This window comes from Danio rerio, chromosome 14 (assembly GCF_052040795.2).
Source record: "Danio rerio strain M-AB ecotype USA chromosome 14, GRCz13ab, whole genome shotgun sequence".
In the NCBI taxonomy this organism is placed as follows: Eukaryota; Metazoa; Chordata; class Actinopteri; order Cypriniformes; family Danionidae; genus Danio; species Danio rerio.
The window spans coordinates 21,477,804-21,489,940 of NC_141034.1; the positions used below are offsets into that span (position 1 = coordinate 21,477,804).

At 35.8% G+C, this 12,137-nt stretch overlaps 2 long non-coding RNA genes across 2 annotated transcripts; one reads left to right on the top strand and one right to left on the bottom strand.

Moving 5' to 3' along the window:
* The first annotated feature begins 5,472 nt into the window (after positions 1-5,472).
* On the top strand, positions 5,473-10,886 carry LOC147833931 (uncharacterized). The gene is made up of 3 exons (XR_015507376.1): positions 5,473-5,566; positions 5,686-5,832; positions 10,297-10,886. It is a non-coding gene; the product is annotated as an uncharacterized LOC147833931 (long non-coding RNA).
* On the bottom strand, positions 5,827-11,925 carry LOC147833932 (uncharacterized). The gene is made up of 4 exons (XR_015507377.1): positions 11,067-11,925; positions 9,135-10,522; positions 8,440-9,073; positions 5,827-8,221 (listed from the first exon to the last, which is right to left on the bottom strand). It is a non-coding gene; the product is annotated as an uncharacterized LOC147833932 (long non-coding RNA).
* Between the last annotated feature and the right edge of the window lie 212 nt (positions 11,926-12,137).

The window sequence follows — 12,137 nt, forward strand, 5'->3', positions numbered from 1 at the left end:
GGTTTATTTATAAGGATAGTGCCTGTTTGCAAACTTTCAATGATTTTAGAAATGAGACTTCCATCATGTCAGTGGGCATTCAGCCTCCCATTGCCCGCCGAGAGCAATCCTCTGATTGTTACTTAAGGAGTTAGATGGATGTCTGTATACATATTTTTAAATGTAAGTCATTTTAGGCTGTATCTAAAGGGCAACATTTGGTCACAGTCATCTGTTATTTACTCCAGATAAAATAATTTCACTGCAATTGTATGTTTTACAGCTTTTATATATATATATATATATCTTAGCCACTGAGGGTATAATAATTAAATCAATTATAAATTAATTAATTAATAATACATTGTAATACAATTAAAAAAGTTTTTCTGGGTTTATATACTAAACTTATCACAGTATTCTACTGTATAGTATAGACCAGTATACGATTTGAGTAGTGAATGAGCCTGTAAGTCGTCTGTTTACAATAAAGCAAAAAAAAAATAAATAAAATAAAAAATCTCACTGTTTGTATTATTCTGTAAGCATACAAACCACTATGCTCAAGTCTATATTTGCTTGTAATTATTACAAAACGGCCACATTTCTAATTTAAATTGACATACATGCATACATACATACATCCATACATAAGCAAACAAACAAACAAATTTAGATTACATATTTGATTCATTAAAAAAATACACAACCATTTTGTAATGCAAGCCCAAACATGCTGTTTCTATCTCTGTCAGATTGGATTTGCAGTTCACTTTAGTTTGTTACAATTTTGTTCATGACTGTATGACAGTTACAGTTAGCTTTGATACTGAAACCACTGTATTACGTTTTATAAAAAAATAACCAAGCGATCCCCATGGTTGTTTGTTATATATTATAATAAATTACTTTTGTTATAAATTGAAGTAATATTTCATAAAAAATGCTTACAGTCCACAGCATTAAAGCAATGCAAGTGTAATTGTCATATTGCAACAGACACTGTTTAATAATCAGTCTTTAAGGGAGTAAACAATTTCCCACAGCAATACAATTTATTATAGAACAGATAAATCACACTCGCAATCTATCTTTTTTTTATATTGCTAATTATATACTGTAGTAATGTTGTCATGTTTGTTTTGTTTAGCTTTTTGGGGGTTAAATGTTAGTAAATACCTGCATGCAGCATAGAAATACAAGAGAACTGTTTAGATCCTGAAGTAGTTTCATATTGTTCAGCCTTATAATTTTGATCTGTGAGAAAGATAATCTGTTTTGTCATCAATAAGTCATCGCAATACTCTACATTATGCAAGGGAATATTTCAAATACTAGTTCTATTACATTTTTGGCAGAAGAAAGTAGTTTCTTAAGTAGTTTATTATTTATTTATTTTTTTCATATTTTTATTCATCCTGTCAAACTTTTATATAAATGTGCCTACAAAATCAGACGCAATGCCATCTTGAGCTGACAAAATTGACGTGAACGCATGGGGTGTTGTTATTATGGGTTATTTTGACAACTCCTAACTAGAAACGTCCTATGACTGCTTGAATGCAGCAATATGTCAGCCTCATGATAATCTAAATATAAATAAATATAATATAAAAATATATCTATATATCGCCTAATCATAAACACAGCACTTTTTATTATGTAATCAGTACATGGTGAAGATGATCTGCTGAATGTAAACTCTCTGCATGACTGTGATTTAAGTCACATAAGATGTCATTTACCATTAAATTAATAAGTATTTATTAATAATAATAATAATAATAATAATAATTATTATTATTACTATTATTATTATTATTAACATTTTTCTGATTTATCTGTCATCAATACCCTCTAGTGTCTTTGACCTGCAAAAAACAAGCATTTTCAAGTGCAAGAGCATATTGAAAGCACATGTGCAACCTTGAAGCAGATGAGCAACAGCAGCAAAAGAAGAACACATCAATTGACACTCTTGTCAGCTGACAACAAGAAACTATGGCTACATGAAACAAGAAACTATAAGTTTGGAAACAGTTGTTTGATCTGAGAAGTTTCAATAATTACTGCTACGTACTGTACCTTCAGCTGATAGAGTCAGAATTTGGAATAAACAGCATGAAAGTATGGATCCATCCGCCTTCTATCAATGGATCAGGCTTCTGGTGGTGAAATGGTATGTGCAACAATTCTTGGCACATATTAGACCCCTAGTAACAATTTAGCATTTTTGCTTTATTAAATATGTGTGTTTTCCTTGAAAGCTAGTGCACACATGAGTCACATTCAATATCCCTGTAGTATAAATATTTTTAAATGTGGATATAAGAGACTACCCAGAACAGATGGCAGATTAATCAGCGAAGCTGAGAAATGTTAAATAAATACACAAATGATGTCTTCATATTTACTTGAAGACAATTTTGAATGAAGCACAACTCTGTTTGAACAGCTCTGTAATCCTGTACACTGAAAAAAGTCAACGTGTGTTCAATATTACTTCTTGCTTCAGTCAAGATATTTGTATTTACAGTTATTTGGAAGGGAATAGATACTCTCCCTCTTGCCCGACTAGTTAATTGTCTGTCCAGCAGGGTATTTTATAACACTGTTTGCTGTTCAGCACTCGCCCATAGTTTTAGAGTACTCTTTCAATCTCAAAGGTAATAAAAGTGGCACTCAGCCCTTTCCAACAATCAATTACCCAAAGACGCAGAAAGTTGTGAGATTTACCATTCTCAGATCCCTCATAAACCCGCTGAAAAGACAGAGCTGATGATTCAGTCTTCGTTCGGCCACAAAGCTGAGAGAGCGAGAGAATATTGGCTGATTAAGTAGATGAAATAGTTAGCATTTTGAAAGGGAAGGGCTGTGAAAGAGGCAATGATATCTCACTCCCATTACCCGTAGAGGAGAACAGACTATAATAAAAAAGGACTCTTGCATTTATATAGTCCTGTTAGTTGTTCCTCAATTAGAATCTGGGTGAAGTACACTTTATACTGCTCTGTGCTGTAAAGTCACAATCCATAAAGCACAGCACTAACAAGCATACTCTCTTTCTGTTTTCTTTGCATTCCTTGCGTAATGAATGCTCCGTCTTTGTTACATTCGCATTTACCTGAAGCAGAGTTGTGTAAAATAGGTTAATTTGCCACTTTATTCTGCATGTAAACGGTATGAGATCGAAAAATAGTATCCTTTGAGAATAAAGCAGTTGGCATCTGGTGGCCCATGTAATTGAGGAGGATATTATAACCGCTTAACAGCCTTCTCAATCACACAGACATCTAATCCATCTAATCCATCCAGAGGCCCCCGTTGTTTCACTGGCACGATCTTCCTAAAAAGGCACACACCAAAGCTTGATTCTTCTTTTATTGCCTTACTAATTGAAATGAGAGTTAGTGGTTATAGGGCATTTGATAGGATTCAGATCAGTGTTGTTAAATGCTTTTAAATCAATGTTGCAAAGTAACGGTTACAACACTGCGCACTAGTCAACTGCAAAAAAAAAGGTCTATAAAGAGACAGCCATTTGTTATTGACTTTTTTGTTTTACAGGTGTGTTAATTCAAGAACTGTGTCAGACGAAAATATGTTTTGATTAGGCTAGCATTATGACTGTTGAGCACACAAGTAATGTAGAGCAGACATAAAACTAGACAGAAATGAGTGTTCATTTAGTCATTTGTGAAGCAACATGTGCAATCAAATAACATCTAATCGTTAGATATTAGATTTATATATCCTTTGTTGTCGTTGAATTTAGGTGGATGAATCAGGTTAACATTGTAGAGTTTATTTTTTGTGTTGGGCATAGTATTCATGACGTCACCCAAAGGTTTCTAAAGAGCTCAAATGAAGCTAAAAGTAGGTATGGTCAATTGTAGCCATTTTGTTCGTGTCTCATTGCACTTTTACCAAATAAGACCAAAGAGGCAGAGTGTAAGCGGAGTCACAGACACCTGCATGTATTTTGCTAAGACAGACTTTTCTTTTCAGGCACAAAACTGTATGACGTTTCAGATGACTGTTCTATAGCCTACAGCTCATCAGTCTTTCAGATTCTGGAGTCCTTTAGAAAATTATAAATGCTAAATTATCTAAAATAAAACAAATACATTTATAAAGATCGTACATAAGTATATCATACTCACCTGGGAAATGGAGGCAACTTGAATGGTTTGTAAGCACACTGCATGCCATTTTTTTTTCTTCTGATAATTGCAGGAAATAATTCCAAAAGGCAATTGCCTATGTAAAGCCACATAAAACAAAACAAAAAATACAAGGTGTATGCCGAGTTCAGTGGCTAATCAGCCAGAATCAGCTGAGGTGAAGTGATGGCGACCAGCGAGACCTAGCTGTCACTCAAGTGACCACACCCTTAATTATTTACCCCCTTAATTAACTTAATAAACTTAATAATAACGAAACGGATAAGTTATAAAAAAAAAAAAAATATCACCCCTCACAGCTGTCATGAAGGGTAATATAAGCTATATGTACCAAATCCATCTTTTGTACCAGGCTGTAAACATGTTTTTTATCAGCTGTAAAATTGGCCAATTTAGCATTGCAGTCAGTGAACATCTGGCGTTCCTGGAGTCGGCCCCCAAAGGCGAGTCAATGAATTTCAGTTTTAGTTACTTCCATATTGGCTTCACAAGGAAGAGTAAGATGTTGCCGCTTGGTTTGTTAGCTTGTTTGTTTGTTTGCTCAACTGTTTGACCAATTTAAAAATAATGTTTTTAGCTATTTAAATGTAGTTATATAAACTTATATTTGTCCAAATTAGAGGCCACTTGGAGATTTTATTTATTTATTTTTTGTTTTATGTGTGGTATGGTGGCTCTAAAATTTAAGAAAACACATGCAATTACAAAAAAATAAAAATAAAATATTAACAGCAAATTAAGAAAAGATATGCATCCCTTTGACAGCACACATGCTGCATATCCTCACACTGTATACACATTTTAAAAATGTGCTGCATTTTTCCACAAAGCAAACAAATTAATAAAACATGATGCCTTTTCTCACTTTGCAAACAATTTATGAAAACGTACTGCATTTTCTCATAACACAAAAATAACAGAACACAACGGAAATGTTTGAAGGGGACCCAAAAATTAAGATGTAGGTGACGCAAAAAAGTCGGAGGTGACCTTTAAAAGGTGAGTTTTGTGTTTGTTAATTTTAATATCTAGATTCCCTTGTCTTTAGTATTTATTAGCATAAATAACCATAATCCAAATAGCTGGGTCCGTCATGTTTTAAGGTCTAAACTAAATTGTTTTTTAAACATTTGTTTGCATTGTGTGAAAATGCTGCACGTTTTTTTTTTTTTTTAATGTTTCCAGCCCATGTTTGTAATGCCACGCCAGCAGAGGGAGCCCACGCCCGACTACTGACTCAGCTCCGCCCCCTCTGCAGCTACTTCCTGTTTGTGCTGTATTTCAGTGAGTGCTCAGGCCATGCTTCCTTGCGAAGTGTTGCCAGTTTACCTGGCTTACCAAGTGTTGTTTCAAGTGAGTTTCATGACTGCTATCCTATGTATGACCCTGCCTGCCTTGATCAAGTACGTTCTCTGTCTTTGCCCTCTTGATCTGTTTTGGACTGTTTGTTGTGATACTAAACTTCTGCCTGCACTTTTACTACGTCGTCTGGATTTGCCCCTGTGTTTGTTGTTTGGATTAGACTGCATGCTGCCGACTCTCCGCCTGTTTATTCGTTGATGTCTCTGCCTAACCCCTTTATTAAACTTCTGCACATGGATACAAACAAAGCCTCAGCCTCCTTATCCCAATGTGCTGTCAAACAGATGAAGATCTTCTCAATTTGCTGGTATTTATTTATTTATTTATTTTCTTTTTTTTGTAATTGCATGTTTTCTTAAAATGCACCACGTTACGTTAATCTTTCTTAGCCATCGTATTAAAGGAATGGTTCACCCAGGCATTTAACTTGACCCAATACAGTCACGGGAACTTGGCATTGGAGCTGTACTTTCAAAAAATACATGTTTCTATATACCTCAATGGTACATGACAGTACCTAAAAACTACAAATGTGCACCTCTTTATTTATTTATTTTTTTAGAAATGGTTATGTACATGAGGTACCAGTATAAGGACCCTTTAGGTGCAAATATGTGCCTATACTTCTGAGAGTGCATATTATACTCACTGACTTCCGGTGGCTGCTGAATGTGCATTCTCAACAACTTGTTGGCTAAACGTATTGAAAAGCTACTGTATAATATGTGTAATAATAACCCAGATTTTCAGTCAAATCAAAAACAAATCAAAATGCTGCTACAGCCAATTATTCTCCTCTGAATTGTGCCTTGTATGTCAGGATGTTTGTTTTTGTTTGGGTATGTGTGATCCCACCCACAGCGAGTTTACCCAATGATATATAAACAATCTGGATTGCCAGTTGGCATAAAATACAGTATAACTACTTGGAAAACAGCAGTCAAACTGAAACTGCAATCAAAGATTCCACATTCAAAAAATAGAGCGAGGTTATAAGTAATCGACTTTGGATTGTTTTGAAATCAATACAAAACAGTGGATTGGATTAGCATCTCAGTTGCACTTTTGCAGATTGCTGCTGGTACTTTTGCAATACATTCAGTATTAGAAATCAAGATTATAATATTTAACAACCATCACTGAAACATTTTATTGACTGATATCTTATTTTGGTTCCAATAAATTAAAAATGGGTGACACAGTGTTTCAGTGGATAGCACTGTCACCTCAAAAGGTTGCTGTTTCGAGTCCCAGCTGGGTCACTTGGCATTTCTGTGTAGAGTGTGCATATTCTCCCCGTGTTCACATGGGTTTCCCCCACAGTACTAAGACATGCGGTATAGGTAAATTAAATAAACCAAATTGGCTGTGAGAGTGCATGGGTGTTTCACAATACTGGGTTGCAGCTGGAAGGGCATCCCCTGTGTAAAACATATGCTAGATATGTTGGTGGTTCAGTCCAATGTGGCGTCCCCTGATGAATAAAGAAACTAAGTCGAAGGAAAATGATTGCATTAAAATAAATAAATATATAAAAATTCAACACATTGGATTTTTGTATAGGAGAAATTAAACACACACACACACACACACACACACACACACACACACACACACACACACACACAAGCTTAATGTCATGTTCAGTGGCACTAAGAACTGAAAAGGATGAAAATGTCCCACTGTGGGGGAAAAAGTTCAATCAGAAATGTTTATTTTGATACGGAACAAGTTCTTTCTCAATTGTGCTAACACATGTTGGTGTCGTCAATATGGCCACTCATTAGTTTAATTTTAAATCATAACTTACTTAGTAGGATCTTTCCAGCTCAATTTAAACAGAGCTCAAATGTACATTTTCTTCAGTGATGCCTGCAACTGCTACGATAAGTCCTACTGGAGTCTTTAGATGAGTTACGTATAATGGCTTTGAAAAGGTTACCGTTCCTGATTTACAAAGAAAACCTAGGATCTCTGGGTTTCCTTTTTAGAAAATTACAAAGCAACTGTCCTATCTTCAAAATGTTCTTTCTGTTATGTGTGAAACAGTAAAAACTTCTGGAAGATTCTGAGTAGGCCTTTAAAACATTTTATCAAATGATTAAAAAAGTAGAGAAAAGCTGTTAAAGAGTTGCACAAGCATTAAAACCAGGTTTTACATTCCCATTCCATTGTACCGGTGTACAACCTTAAAACTTTTAATAGTTCAGTTCCTTTAGAGATCAAATCCTTTACTTTTTTACTGAAGCTAAGCAGCTTGACAGAACTTGGCTAAACATGGAGATGTGGGAGAAGTGGAATTACACGTCTTTGAATAGACATACTTCAGGCCTTTCAACTGATGGATCAGAGATATTCATTTATCACTGTAGTATTCTGCTAACTACAGGAAATCATTGAAATCAGCTTACGTTCCACTCAGAAATACATTTTTAAAATCATAAATAATTAGACAGAATGGCGTCAAGGAGGGTAGCATAATAACCTCAGCAAGAAGGCAACTGGTTCGAGCATTGGCTGGGTCAGCTAGCATTTCTATGTGGAGTTTGCATGTTCTCCCTGTGTTCGTGTGCGTTTCCTCCGGGTGCTCCAGTTTCCCCACAGTCCAAAGACATGTAGTATAGGTGAATTGGGTAAGCTAAATTGTCCATAGTGTATGTGTATGAATGAGTGTGTATTGAATGTGAAATGGGACTCTCATATCAGGAATGTGTGTTGTCTTGGCAGAAAGAAAGAAGAAATGCCCGCATGTGTTGAGCGTTTTTTCTTATTGCAAATACAGCAGCAATCTGGTAGGGATTGCACTTCTTTTTTAGGGTTAATTATTGTGATATCCCCATTGCAACAGATAAATACTTTAGACTTTATTACTGTAGGAAGATATCTCATTGCATATAACATGACATTTTGTCACATTTAGCCTAATCTTAAAATGTAAGCAAAATCAATTATTTTACGCTAGAGAATCGTTCAAATCCTCTAAAGTGACGTTGGTAAATGTGTAACGGCTTCTGCTCTTTTGACGTCAGCTGCAGATGTGAATAAATAGAGGAAGAAAGTTGTTCCTAATACAAAAGGGTTTTAGACTTTCCGTGCTTGATTTTCATTTTTATAGACACGATTATGCCATTAAACCATTGTCTAAAAGCAATATCACACTCGTAGCAGAGCGATATGGCTGTATATCAGCACTGGTGGGACGCTAAGGCACAATACCCGCCTCCCACCAGTCCTGATATATAGCCCTATCTCTGTCCAAAGTCAAGCCATTTCTGAGCCAGCATGATCTACAGAAAGCTATTCAAGCTTTTATCGACTCCCATCTGGACGCAGTGCACTTTATTTTAGAATTAACCAAACCTTACTTCATCGGTTACAACTGGTGCAAAATGCGGTTCTATCTGACATTTTTTGTCAAAATTGAGTTTTTAAATATATTCTTATTAAATAACAATTTGTATACATTATGAGATGTTATTAATAAGTTGTTCACATTTTAAGACTTTTTATTTAAAAAAAATAAATAAATGTTTCACACATGCTGTTTGCTATGCAACGCAAAAACTTTAAACCTCAATATCTCAAAATCATTCACAATGCAGATAGAACCTTATAATTCCAAGGTGACAAGTTGTGTTCTTACCATTTTATGTGTTTTAATGTATAATTGTGTTACTGTAAAGCACTATAGGCAGCCTTCTGGTTGTATTAAGGTGCTATATAACTAAAGTTGTGAATGCATCTATTTGACCATGTTATCAACAATGTTAGTCCTAATTTAGGGTGAAATAAAATGTAAACACATAATGATAATATATTAAAAAATAAGTTTTTCCAGTGAGTCTTTTGAATCAATAATTAATTTTCTTTTCGGCTTAGTCCATTTATTAATCAGGGGTCGCCACAGCATAATGAACCGTCAACTTATCCAGCATATGTTTTACACAGCGGATGCCCATCCAGCCACAACCTAACACGGGACAACACCCATACACTCTCACATTCACGCACATACACTACAGCCAATTTAACTTATTCAATTCACCTATACCACATGTATTTTGACTGTGGGGGAAACTAGAGCACCCCAAGGAAACCCACACAAACACGATGAAAACATGCAAACTCAACACAGAAATGGCAACTGACTCAGGTGGGGCTTGAACCAGCTACTTTCTTGCTGTAAGGCGATTGTGCTACCCACTGCCACACCGTGATGGCCCCTTTTTTGCATCATGTCTCCACTGTAAAATAGACCATTCCTGGAAAATGTACATGCAGCTTTAATCCACTTTTTTCAACATTTACTCTGAAGCTTTTACATAAAATACAGTATAAAAGCATTGAAAAGGTTGCCATTTCTATTTCTAAAGAAAACTGCTTTGTGGTGTTATCTACACAAAATGTTCTTTCTTTTAACAAGTGAATCACTGAAAACGTCACACTGGTGTTCAGTGAATCATTGAGCACAGAAATGATTCTGAATAGGCTTTTAAAACATTTTATCTAGCATTAAAAAAAAAAAAAAATGAAGAAAAGCTGTTAAAGAGCTTTTACATCCACGTTCTGCAAGCGTAAAACCTAAAAACATTAAGTGGCTTGGTTCCTTTGGAGATCCAATCCTTTACTTTTTAAAAAAAAATTACCAAAGCAGGTCTCAGCCAAACATGTAGAAGTGAAATTACATTTCTTTGAACAGAGCGGGTCCAGACCCTGCGATTGATGGATCAGAGATGTTCATTCATCACTCACTGTGTTCTGCCAACTACAGGAAATCATTGAGAGCGGCTTGTGTTCGGGTCAGCACTTCTGTGGACCAGGATGACACAATTCATCAAGTGGAGGGACCCACAAGTTATAGGTCAGCACTGCATTGTTTCAGCATAGGAGTGGAGGAGTCGGTATCCGCCGCTGAATTGTAGGTGTTCCCCTGTGATGTGTTCATAAAAGCAGAGAATGAGCTGTCCTGAACCAAGAACTGGAGTTATGGCCTTTATCTGTGTAAAGAGAACCACAGAGATGTTTTACTCATCACATGTGCTTTTGATAGAGGAAAGGTGTTCAAATTAATGAAAGGGTGCTGTAATGTTTTATTTCCATATACTATATAAATTGCACCCTGATTAGACATTATATTCAATAATTTAATTATAATTATATGTTATTAATGACAACTGCCAAAAGCATTTATAAATCTTAGGTGAATTTAATTCAAGAGTTAATGTCTTATAATGCATTAAATCAAGATCTTTAACGGTTTTATTAAATGAAGTTAATTATTATTATTATTTTATTATTTATTTATTTATTTTTTATTATTATTTGTTTTTGACTAAAACATAACACTACAATATAGCTATTTCCCACTGTTAATTTGATTTAATGCACATATATTTTCCAGTAATACTTTATTGTAGTGGTACCTATTATACTTTATGATTTAGATATTTAGTTTGTTTAAAACATGTTTTTATTGTTTTTTATACCTATAAAATAGTCTATGTAGCTTGGGTCAATGTTGTGATAATACTGTACACTCACCAGCCACTTTATTCGGTACACCTTACTAGTTGGACCCCTTTTTTCCTTTACACCTGCCTTAATTCTTCATGGCATAGATTTAACAAGGTACTGGAAATATTCCTGAAATATTTTGGTCTATGTTGACATGATAGTTTCACACAGTTGCTGCAGGTTCATCAGCTGTACATCCATGATCCCAAAGGTGCTCTACTGGATTGAGTTCTGGTGACTGTGGAGACCATTTGGGTGCAGTGAACTCATTGTCATGTTCAAGAAACCGGTCTGAGATGATTCACACTTTATGACATGGCATGTTATCCTGCTGGAAGTAAACACCAGAAGATGGTTACACTGTGCTCATAAATGGCTGTGCATAGCAGCAATACTCAGGTAGGCTGTGGTGTTGACACGATGCTCAATTGGTACTAATGTATCCAAAGTAAGTGTGCCATACCATTACACCACCAACAGCAGCTTGAACCGTTGATTCAGGGCAGGATGGCTCCATGCGTTCATGTTTTGGATGCCAAATTGGGACTGTAGGTAATGTTTTTCCAATCTTCTATTGTCCAATTTTGGTGAGCCTGTGCGAATTGTAGCCTCGGTTTCCCAGTCTTACCTGACAGGAATGGCACCCATTGTGGTCTTCTGCTGCTGTAGCCCATACGCCTCTAGGTTCGGTGTGTTGTGCATTTAGCAATGCTCTTCTGCATATATCAGTTGTAACGAGTGGTTATTTGAGTTACTGTTGCCTTTTTTATCAGCTTGAACCAGTCTGGCCATTCTCCTCTGACCTCTGGCATCAACAAGACATGTGTGCCCACAGAGCTGCCACTCACTGGATATTTTCTCTTTTTTGGACCATTCTCTGTAAACCCTAGAGATGGTTGTGCGTGAAAATCCCAGTTGAGCTGTCTTTCTTCCCCATTCTGATGCTCTGTTTGAACTGCAGCATATTGCCTTGGCCATACCTTAATGAGTACCTTGGGTTGCTGCCATGTGATTGACTAATTAGAAAGTTGTGTTAATGAGCAGTTGGGCAGTTGTGCTTAACAATGTGGCCGGTGAGTGTATATTGAATCTCCAGCA